General features: G+C 39.1%; 1 protein-coding gene across 13 annotated transcripts in view; it reads right to left on the bottom strand.

Annotated features, from left to right (window-relative positions):
• Nucleotides 1-12,604, bottom strand: part of hdac5 (histone deacetylase 5) — a 303,715-nt gene that overhangs the window by 22,259 nt on the left and 268,852 nt on the right. The gene's annotated exons all lie outside the window — the stretch shown is intronic.

Here is a 12,604-nt window from a genome sequence, read left to right as displayed (position 1 = left end):
CCCGTGACTTAAATATATTTAGCACGGTAGCCTCCACCACTTCAACGGGCAGAGAATTCCAGATATTCACCACCCTTTGAGTGAAGAAGTTCCTCCTCAACTCCGATCTAAACTTATCTTGAGGCTGTGCCCTCTAGCCCTGCTATCCTTTCTAAGCGGACAGAATCTCTCTACCTCTACCCTATCCATCCCTTTATCTTATACGTCTCTATAAGATCCGCCCTCATCCTTCTAAACTCCAATGAGTACAGACCCAGTCTATTTAAGTCTCTCTTCATAGTCCAACCCCCTCATCTCCGGTATCAGCCTAGTGAACCTCCTCTGCACTCTCTCCAAGGCCAAAATATCCTTGCGTAAGTGCGGCAACCAAAACTGCACACAGTACTCCAGCTGCGGCCTCACCAGTGCCCTGTACAGTTGCAGCAAGACCTCCCTGCTTTTATATTCTATCCCCCTCGCTATAAAGGCCAGCATTCCATTCGCAGGTTTCCCAATTAATTACCACTACCTGAAAACAATTAAACACCCAACTGTTGCACAATTAACATGGCAGATGCAACAGAGATAGGAAGGGGGCAAGGCCATGAAGATTTGATGACAACTTTAAATCTGACGGATTAGTGGGCCAGAAACCAGGATATGTTCCATAAAGCAATCTTCCCAATGTACAGGAGACTACATTGTGAGCAAGGAAATAATTTGCTTGAATATAGAAGCTGTTTGGGGAGGAAGGGAAGTGGCAGGGGGATTGCGGTTGCTTGCCATTTCAATTTACTATCTTGTTCTCATGCTCACATTCCTGTTGCAATGTCCCAGTGAAGCCCAGTTCAAGCTTCAGGAACAGCACTTTATCTTCCGAGTACACATCTGACTAACTTTTGGATTCAAATTGAGTTCAACAACTTCAGACCATGAACTCTATCCTTCCTTTTGAATATTTATTCCCCCCATCCCCTTCCCCACCACACCCCCTGTACCATTTGGTATCTTGTTTTTTTTTCAGACAGCACTGGCTTTTATTTCTGCTATTAACACTTACTTGGGACCAATACTTTCTTTACCACAGCCATTACCACTCCCTTTGCATTTTGTTCCATGACATCTTTGGTATTTAATCTCCTTTGCCCTCTAACCTATCTTCCTTTTTTCCACCTGACCTCCCCTCCTCCCCTTCCTCAACAGCATAATACCCATCATATTTCTACCTCTCTTCAGTTCCAAAGAAGTTTCATATTGGACTCGAATTGTTAACTCTTGTTTCTTTCTCCACAGATGCTGCCAGACTAGCTGACTTTTTCCAGCACGGCTTTTATTAGATTTCTCACCAAATACCCTTTTCTTAGAGCTAGAAATTGGGCTGCACAAAAGACATTTTTCAGGCGCCACTAGAACTAGTAATTAAGTCCTCAATATGGCAGGCAGGAAGCAAGTACACATTTCTAGCTGGAGGTACACTGACTGCCAGATGAGTAAGGGCAACTATGTAAACAAAAACCTGGGGGGAATTCCCTGGCCTCTGTAGTGTATTTCTTGTTGTGGTAGGCATTTGTCAGGGGTGGGATCTTCTACTGCCACTGCAATCAATGGAATTTTGCCACATGGGGAAATCTGCAGTGGGGCGCACCATTGGTGAGACCAGCAGATTCCACCTATGTCAACAGCTGAAAAGGTCCAGGCCTATTCCCTCTCCAAGACTGATTTGCTGAGGCAGTTACTGGCATCGGGGGCTGTACACAAGGAAACTAACTCTAGGTATCACCTGCAACAAAAAGCTAACCTAAAGGTAGAATGAGCAGAAAAAGAGTATCCCTCTCAACCCATAGTAAGGAAAGGGATCACCACCACTGCCTGCCCCATCCTCTGATGCACCCAAGCTGATGTCCCACCACTGCTACTCTTGGCTTGTGTCCCATCTCTCCTTACACAGACCCCTGAACTCATGTTCACTCACCATATCCTATCATATCCAAACAACAGTCCTATTGTTGGTTCCATGTAAATGGACCTAATCCAAACCAACTACTGAATACAATGTTAACAGCAGCCTGATTCTTCATTATTTTTAGCTGATCTGCTTGGTGCCATGCCAGCTCCTGCATAATGCAGCCCAAGACTCAATACCTGGAGTAACTGGAAGGAATGTGTCTTCTTTCAAATGTATGGACCCTAATATCTATTCTGTGTCTTCTTGATAGGAAGCTGAAATTCATCACACAGAAGTGCTGATTCATTCATCGCTTCATAGCAATTATAACATAGTAAGGTATAGCTGCAACTGATGTGATATTTTAATCTCAAAATGTTTTTGTTCTATTAATGTGCACAAATATCAAACTACTTTTCAATATTAGGGTAAATCAAGGTGAATCAACTCTGATGGAACAGTAGTAGGAAAGGAAAATTGGCATAATTTGTCTCAAGAAAGTTTTTGGGGGAGGGGACGATATTACCGGCTCATCCTGCGGTAAACCAGTGGGATCGCAAAAGAGGTGAAAAACTGGCATTGTGCCAGGTTTCCCTCTCTCATGATACTACCTGCACTGTGGAGCCGGTGTGATCAGGGGGAGTGGGGTATGATGTCCACAGGGGGTTGGGGGAGTGAGATATCTCCCAGTGCTGTACTCTTGCAAACAGTTAGTGCACTGGGGGATTGGCGCATGCACAATGGCGCCCTCTAGCAGTCAGCAGCTGACTTTCTGGCAAGAACTGACTCTGTCCACTCCCCCTACTGGCGAGAATCAAACTTTGCCTCTTTTTTGTCTCCAAGTTGGATAAGATCATATCTAGGAACTCGCCCAAAATGTGGACACGATTCTCTCTTGTCTTCACACTCGTTTGGCACTTAGGCCTTTTTTTGGTAAAATCATCCCCTTTGTGTTTTCCTTTAAATTATTACTTGGCACTTCCTTCACACTAAAAATTATAATTTTTTAAAATAATGATAATAGTCACTTGTGGTGAGAAGCTTTTGGTCCATAGGATGATCCATGAACAAGGGAGATTTGTTCCTAGTTTAAATCACTCAACATCTATCAACAACACATTAGTTATAAACATCAAATTCAGATAAATTTTACAAGTATGTCTATGACATTTCAGAATGCTGAACAATTTTTGGTTAACCTATTATAAACCTGCCTGATAAAATACAACTTGTTCCAGCGTGTAGAGATAAATCATCAAGCTTTTAATTTGTTAGAATATAAAGCAAGAAACAAGAAAAAGTCATCAACTACTTCCATAAGCTACTGCCTAATGAACGCCACCTAATTCTCCAATTTCCCAAGGAAATATCTCCAAAGTTCTTGCGTTCTCCTGAAGATGAATGGGACAAAATTCCAGGGTATGTATCTAATTTACATTTTAAACTAGTTGCTTTTCTTATTTGACATTTTCATGCACACAGCACATTATTATTTTTACTTTTGACTGATATTTACAAATTAAAGAAAGACAGCTCAAATTAAATACTATATAATTTTAAATACAAAAATAATTATTCCTGTCAAATTTGGTGTCAGTATAAATGTGTGTAAATACAAATTTGTAAGAGTGAATGAACCCAAACACACTTCAATATTGCCTGGAAAATACAAGTAATTTATCCATTGAAATTGTGAGACAGTGAACTGTACTGTTGGATAGGAAGATGCCAATATTGGTTCAACTTTGGTGCATCCTGAATCTCAATTTTTAAAGATAGTTAATTTCAGATGTAGCCCGTTAGGGACAAACTGAAGCATTGCTTTAAAGTGGAGGGGGAAGAAATCCTCATGAGATGTGTTGTTGGCCTGAACCACCAACTATCCACTATAAAGTGATACTCTTAAGGTTTCTGATTAAATTGGTGCCCAGGTCTCTTGATCAGAAATTGATCCATGGCACAGGATTCATATTTAGTGCGGTGAAGAAAACATGAAAAATAAAGAGGAAACAACAGAAAAAGGGGAAGAAAGTGGTTTCACACTGTGGAGAAATTACTGGTGGAGGTGGGTCCAATTTGAATATATATCAGAAAGAGAAGTACAACTACCCTGTGTTTTTTTTTCTCTAGCCTACATCTTACATTGGTAAACAAAAAACATTTTACAAACATGTAAAATCAGCATTATTTTGTGATCACCTAAGTTTGTGTGAGATTAGCCACCACAGCCATATAAAGAACAACAACCAGAACCTGGGTCTCTGGCGCTGTGATGCAGATGCACAGGGATTAGCACGCTGCATCACAGCGCCACAGTTTCTTCTGGGTGTTCCTGTTTCTTTCCACAGTCCGGAGATGTGCAGGTTAGGTGGACTAACCATGCTAAGTTGCCCCTTAGTATCAAGGGGACTAGCTAGGATAAATGCATGAGGTTACAGGGATAGGGCCTACGTGGAGTTGTGGTTGGTGCAGACTCGATGGGCCGAATTCTATGTTTCTTATGCTTTTGCTTTCAGACGGCGCTGACCTTTATTCTATTATTAACATCTACTCTGGACCTATGCTTTCTGTCTTTAATACTATCATTACAACTACCATTGACCCAAGTTCTTCGACATCTTTGTAATTTAAACTCCCCACTCTCTAACCTATCCCTGATCTTCACTTTTGCTCCACTTGCCCCTTCCCACTTTTTCAACAGCTTAAACCCCATTACATTCCTACTGCTCTTCAGTCCCAAATAAAGGCTGCATGGTGGCACAATGGTTAACACTGCTGCTGCACAGTACCAGCAACTTGGATTCAATTCTGGTCTTGGGTGACTGTCTGTGTGAAGTTTGCACATTCTGCCCGTGTCTGCACAAGTTTCGTCTGGATGCTCTGGTTTCTTCCCATACTCCAAAGACGTGCAAGTTAGGTTGATTGGCCATGCTAAAATTGCCCCTTGGTGTCCCAAGATACATAGGTTACTGGGGTTCTGGAAGCCTTTGGAGTCGGTGCAGACTTAATAGTCCAAATGGCCTCCTTCCGCACTGCAGGGATTCTTTGATTTTATGAAGAATCAAATTGGCCTTGAACCGTTAACTCTGTTTCTCACTCCACAGATGCTGCCAGACTTGCTGAGTTTTCCAGCATTTTCTATTTTTATTAAGATCTTGAGTGGACTTGGCAGGATGGATGCTGAGACAGTGCTTCCATTTATTTGCAAAATGAGAACTAAGGAGGCATGGATTAAAAGTAAGAAGTCTCCCACTTAGGACAGAGACAAAGAGAAATCTTTTCTCTCTGAGGGTCATTAGGCTGTGGATTGTGCTTCCTCAGAAAGCGGGGGTCATTGAATATATTCAAGGCAGAGTTAGATTTTTGATTGACCAGGGAGTCAGGTGTTATGGAGACACGTGAAGACAGGAAAGTGGAGTTGAGGCACATTCCAATCAGCCATGATCTTACTGAATGGTTGAACAGTCTAGAGGGGCTGAATCGCCTCTTTCTGCTAATTCATATTTTTCATAAGCTATTCATATGTGTGTCATAATTAGCATCGCCTGGATAAAGCAGATGTAGAGTGTTGCTTGTGATTAAGATAGTATGTGAGTTATTTCCTATCATTGTGCCTTCTTTCAATTTTTATAGGGATTATTTACTGGCAATATACATGACAGCTGTTGGTGTTTGGAAGCCACATGTTCAAATTACAGCACCAAAAAGAGATTCATTTTGATGTCTGGTCCAACATTATAGCAGAGAGCTGCAAAGGCTTTGGAAGTTTTTTAAACAGATGGAATAACGCAAAGTGAAGTATCATCATCGATTTAAATCTGCTGTTGGTTATTTTGCTTCTGTACAGTCTTAATACACTTGAAAATATAATCTTTTCATTACTGGTTGGAAAAATCGATGGTGTATGGTGGGTTCTGAGGTATTTGAGCACATATTACAATTACAAAAAGATCGATTGAAAGATCAACTTTTGGTTTATAGGGATTGTATGCTTGCCTTTTCACACTAACTTTTTTTTGGATATGAATGAAAAAGAAGTGATTTGAGCCCTGGGAAATCCAAATTGGTACTTCTTAAATTCAATAACTCCCAAAATCTGAGAAATGGAGTGTTGTTAACATAGAATTACAGAGCAGGTTACTCAAACGCCCCTAAACTTGTGGATAAACTAGAGCTAAGTTGTTTAGTGAACTGGCACAGTAAGAACTCTCACAACACTAGGTTAACGTCCACAGGTTTATTTGGAACTGCGAGCTTTCGAAATACTGCTCCTTCATCAGGTGAGTGGAACCTGTCCTCCACTTGGCTGAGGAAGGAGCAGGCTCCGAAAGCACGTGATTCCAAATAAACCTGTTGGATTTTAACCTGGTGTTGAGAGACTTCTTACTGTGCCCATCCTAGTCCAACACCAGCATCTCCACATCATTAGTGAATTGGGATTGAATTTCACATATTTACTTATTTAACCCCTTTCCCAATGCTCTCCTGCAATTTGGGAGTGTTAAAGTTCTCTCAGGGAGTCTGGTGAGGTATCATATGGTATATAAAATGCCCTGCCGGTACACTACTTCAATTTGCTTTGTGCTGATAAGATTGAAGTTGTCTCATGCATTGGGAGAAGTCCATGCGACGTTGCATGTCCAGCACTGAACTGAAAGCTAGCATACAGTCATTGGCAAACAGGAAATCGTGAAAATTGTCCTTGGAGAGTATAGTCTTTGCCTGAGGTCATCTCAGAATGAGTGAGGATGCATCTTGTTTAACTCTGGTGGCGACAAGGAATGGGTCAGAAGACTCACCAGCACCCAGGACATTTGGGAGCATGCTGTCATGGAACTGTCAAACCATTATGATAAATTTTACAGGCAGTTGAATTTCTCTCACAATTGGCCGTCAAATCCTTGATCCAGCCAACAAATGTGGTGCAAAGGCCATGTTCTCTGGGAATTGTCTAACTGCAAACATTATCAGTGGTTCCCTGGCCTTCTTAGAAACCAAACTGACTCTCTGGCAGCAAATCCTGGTCGAGACGTTAGATTAAGTGGTTCAGAAAGACTCTGGCAAAGATTTTTCCGGTGACACAAAAGTGAGAGATTCCTCTATGATTGTCACAAGGCTGGGGAATTCATTTCCACTCCTATAGGTGGCCATTAGCGGCATCTTTGTATTATTGTGGGATGTTTCCTTGCTCCCACATAGACTGCAAGAGTTCATTGAGGTTTATGACCAGACATTGGCCTCCAGGCTTATAGGCCTCAGCTGGAATAGCATCAACTCCTGGAGCTTGGCCACTAGACAAGAGTTTGAACAAGGTTTATCCTGATGCCTAATTAAACTATGAATTCACTGCATCTATCATTAGTGGTTATGGAAGCTCATCAAGGGAGAATAGGGATGGGACTGCAAGAGCAAGCAGCCCTTAAAATGCAGACTTGTGCAATTTACCACCCTACAACTTTGCCTCCATCTCCCCACGAAGGAACTTTAAAGGGATATAAATATTTAAAGATAAGTGGCTACATATGGGGGAAACATATTTTAGACTTTTAAAAAGCCTGGGAATATTTAAAATGAATAGTTTTGCCTTCTGAAGACCATTTGGGGCATAATAACTGTGGTGGTAGGAAACAATTTCTGGGCAAGAAAAGAAGCAGCACACCTGAATCCATATTAGATAGGTTTGGATTCAAAAGCAGTCTCCTGAGAGGACAGCAGTGCATATTTAGTAAAACCAATCAGCAAAAACAAAAAAAAAGAGGGAGCAGACAATTCTGGCAGATGCTAAAGTGCAGGTGTAGTTTAATTGATTGCTTAGATTTGCGACTAGTTCCATGCTGATCTGCAACCTGCAGAGCCACTACTGTGCTCATGCCTGGAGAGACAAATAAAGTGGCTACTGGCATTCCAAATCTGGGGTTTGCTTATTTTCCTAGCTTGCCATCTTTCTTCTGGGTTTGATTCCTGTGTGTGAATATTGTCTTGAGTAGAGATGGAGTTGAATAGGTCTTTCTTCTCTGGACAAAGAAGAATGAGAGGCAAACTCACAGAAACATCCAAAATTCTTGGGAAGGCTTGCTATAGTGGACTTCTGCTGGCTTGGGGTGTCTCAAACAAGTGACCACGGTCTCAGGACGAGAGGTAAGACATTTAGGATTGGTGTGAGAAGAAACCTCTTCATTTAGAGGTTTGTGAATAAATTGATTATTTATCTCGTGGCTGCTTGTGCTACCTTGTGTGTGCAAGTTGAGAAACTCGGACTCCAGGCTGGAGTGTCTAAAACTAGGAGTTATGGCCATGGGATGAAGAGTTGATTATTTAGAACTGATGAGGAGGAACTTCTCACCTGGGAGAGTTGTGAATCTTTGGAATTTTCCACCCCAGAATATAGAGAATATGGATAGATGCAAAATGGATCCTACATTGCAACAGTAAATGCAGTTAATAGCAAAAATATACTGCAAGACAGAAATGAGTTTTAAAAAAAGCCTCAGACCCTTTTAGGGGTACTTACTCATGGAACTATCATTAAGTCAACTACATGAAAGCAAGCAAGGTCTCTGGTTCAGTGCTGGCCTAAGCAAATGGAAAATCAAATTCCTCGGCTATCGTGCCAGGATTTGAATCCATGACTTCACACCATCAGTCCAGGCCTGTAAATTGTTAGTCCAATAATATAACCACTGTGCCATCAAAGCCCAAAGGAATAGTGCTCCACAAGGAACTGATATGTAAAGGAAATGGACATAGAAATTGCATGAGAAGAACACTGAAATTTACCAATGTTGCTAAGATTGGAGTCGTGATTGTAAAAAATTGCTGAAGTTTATAGATAGTCTAACACAATGAGCAATTAGATGGCAGATGCAATTTAATACAGAAAAATGTGAAGTAATAAACCTTGAAAGTTAACAAAGTGAAAAAAGACACTTTAAAAGGTAAGGTTTTAAAGTAAGTTTTACAGCAGAGGGATCTTTATTTCCAATATACAGATCACTGAAGTGAAAACTGAATATAAAAGAAAGGAGGTAATGTTGGACCTTAGTAGGCCATAGTTGGAGTAGTGCTGCAGTTTTGGACACCCCATTCTATGAGTGACAGAAAAGTAATGGAAATGTTACAGTGCAAATCCATTATGATGTTGGGACGTTTTTCACTAAAGATGATCAGATATAACCTAACAGAAATGTTACAAAACCTTATAAAATAAACTCTAACCAATTCCAATAGTAAGCAAGAAGCTCAAGAAGGGATATGTTTAAGTTCAGTGTAAGAAAAGAAAAAGTAGATTTGATCTTTTTTCCCCCCTAAGAAGCTGGTTGGAGTATTGGATTCTCTGTGATAAACCACAGTTGAAGCAGAGTCCATAAATTCTGCAAAATAAATTGAAAGGAAATAAATTGAAGGAATAACTTGAAGGGAAAGGGTGCAAGTGGGTCTAGACTATGTGCATTATATAGAGGCGGAGTGAGGAGAAAACAGCACAGAATTTTTAATGTCTGCCTCCCAGGGTCCCTACAATATCCTCTTTTGATCATTTGTACTATGAGTGCAACAGATGGATAAAGACTTAAAACTTACATACTTAGGCAAGTGGCAGTTTCCCTTTTAGGTATGTTGAATGCATTTCTGTTGCCGTCATCCGATTTCATTATTTGTTCATGACCAATAGTGAAGTAATGAAACTGGCAAACTGGCAAACATTCAGTATAATTTTAGAACACAACCTGAGGCTATATCATTGTGAAATCAGAATGTGCAAATGCCTCATGTAATTTAGCATGTTTCTTAGCATATCCGAATCGTAGTAATGAGGGCTTGAATTAGGATTAATTGTTGTCTTTTACTTTCAGTGAGGACTAAATAAATAATTTCTGAGTGCAAGGCAAGAGAGGGTTTGGATATTATGAATCTAACCTATTAATTCAGTTATGGTAAGGTGGCGCTGTTGACAGAGGAATTAGATTCAGGTTAATATCCTGCACGTCAGTGAATTGCACTGTACTTGACTCATCTTCTGCAGCTTGAAATTTAGAAAGAGACCTCTCCAATTTGTATAGTACAAAGTGAGAGAGATCACAAAAGAGATACATTTCAAGAAAACAAAATCATTTGAAACCATATTTGAATCCATCTAGTTTGTTTGGTCTATTATGTTGCCTAGCTCAGCTGGAGGCTTCATGCAACACATTCTAAGGAAGTTTTGAAAATCATGCCAAAAAAATCCAAATACCAGATTTATATTACTTTATATTATTTTAACTACTTTAAAAGTTTTATTCATGTCTTGGCAGATATCTAAGTGCTAAAGCCTCAAGGCTTTCAAAGCCCCATGCAATGGGTTCATGGTTTGCATCCCAGATGTCCTACAGATTCATCACAATTTTTCAGCTGAGAAACTCTGCAAGTGATGTGGTTTAAAATCAAAATAATCTGTTTCATATGTTTGAAGCTGCATCATTAGGAACTGCTTTTGTGAAATAGCTGTTACTTCTGGTAAACAATGTTCTAACTAAATTTGCTGAGCACTATTCGTAATTGTGCTTTGTTTACTTTCCTCAAAAGGAAGTTATCTCCATCCCATCGCTATTTAGTCATTTCTGGACAACACAACTGAAGCTACAATGTATGCCCTGTGCTAATGTTGGAGGTTGGCTTTGGATCAGGTAATGCTGGTGAGTGAAGGGCTGGTGTGCAAGCAACGTGAAATAAAATGTTGAATGTTTTCTAATCAATTCAATAAAACTATTATCTCAAAATCTAATTTGAATTAAGTATGATTTATGTTTGTTTAATTATAATGCTCAGTCATTATAGTGAACCCTTCAATTTTGCGAACAAAAACACTGTGGGGTTATCTAGCCATGAGAACTATTTGTACTAAAGAAAGCACCATTTGTCGTTGAGCCTAATCTACAAATGGATTTAAAAAGAGTGTATAATCCGTAAAATTCAACAGCAATGCTACCAATAAAAACGTGTAATTAATCGCATGCGAGTGCTAGACAATTTTATATGGCAAAAAACTGTCAGCTGGGAATTTGAAATAAAAACTAAAGATAGGAAATACACAGCGTGTGAAAAGGGAAAAGTCAAATTAAGAATTCAGAATTCTGTTGCTGTTGACACCATGCTTAAAATAGCAGATGACAACAGTACTCTTCTCCTTCTCTACTGCATGCTTTAACTATGGATTCCTTGCTGAGGTGAAAGTTAAACAGCTTTATAAACAACTTGATTTAAAGGAAATGTGGAAAAGCAACTAAACACCTACATTTAAATTACTTTGCAACATTTGTTGTACATGGAACAATTCTGCACTTATAATACTATATTTTTACTCTGAAGTGATGAGGCACCTGCTGTGTATTTCCAACCTTGTTGTCCTACTTTCAACGCAGGTGAAGTGCAACATTCCTGACAAAAATGCAAATAAATAATTTACTTATCGCAGATAATACAATAAGAAAAAATAATTTTAAATGTTAATTTAAATGTCTTTATTTAGGATTTTCCTTTTAAAAACCACACTTATTCTGTCTACCTTTAACCTCCCTCTGTCTTGTCTTTTGCATCTCTCCAACTCTGTATAACCTTATCTTCCAGTTCTAGTCTGATTTGTTTTTGTCATTTCTTTCCTTGCTCAGTTTTAGTTTGCACTGCAAGCCTGAGTGTGAAGTTCTAAAAGAAAATAGTTACCAAGTTCTCTGTTGCTGTTGACACTATGCTAAATGCAGCAAATGACACCAGTAAGTCTTTTCCACAGCAAATGTATCTTATGGATTTTTTTGCTGAGCTGGAAGTTAATGTCAGATAACTTCAAAAGCAACTTGATTTAAAGGAGATGTGGAAGTGTAACTATCCAGTCACATCTAAATTATTTGGGGAACATTAATGCCTTTGTTATACTTGGAACAATTCAGTGCTTACAATATCGTATTTTATGCTGAATTTTAGCTGGTTTATCAATGACTTTTGTCACCTATGTCATTCACAAATTTAATATTCTGCATATGTGTACTTATCGTAGAGAGTACATCATTAAAATAGAAATACAGCTTTTCTCAGTGTTGCAACAGCTTTAAAATCTGATAATTTGGCATATGATGAGGTGTGACAATCAGTTTCACAGTCACAGAACTGATCACTAGTCTGTTACCAATTTCTGCCTGGGTAGCAAAGGAAATTGAAGATAGTTCTGATTAAAGGGAAAGAAAACATTTTTATGACCTCTGATGTCGGTAGCTGGTGAAAACCATTTTAACTGGTTAAAAAAATCCAATTTTCTACGATGTGACATACAAGTTAACGTGCCTTTTAGAAGATTATTTTAATTAACATGAAATAGATTTTAGGGCTGAACAAGATTAGTATGCTTATTTTTAATTTTAGTATCTTAAAGTTAGTTTTTTTTTAAGTTTTAGTAAAATGGTTGAATTATAATTTTCGCACTTGTTTTCATCACAAAATAATCCTTTTTAGGTACGGACAAAACATTTAGCTGTTCTTATTTATTTCTGAAATTTAAGCATGTGCTATTTGTGAAATACAATTTGTAGACTTTTCTATTTTGACAATTGGTAAAAGTAGGTATCAGATACTATTTGTTGTGAAAGGACTAATTCTCAATTGTTTTTTATTCAAATTGCTGTTATGAGAAGGGTTTGAATGTGGACTGTGGAT

This window comes from Carcharhinus amblyrhynchos, chromosome 27, assembly GCF_965287045.1.
Source record: "Carcharhinus amblyrhynchos chromosome 27, sCarAmb.v2.hapA, whole genome shotgun sequence".
In the NCBI taxonomy this organism is placed as follows: domain Eukaryota; kingdom Metazoa; phylum Chordata; class Chondrichthyes; order Carcharhiniformes; family Carcharhinidae; genus Carcharhinus; species Carcharhinus amblyrhynchos.
Note: the sequence above shows the minus strand (reverse complement) of the source record. Positions and strands in the feature narration are given on the sequence as shown.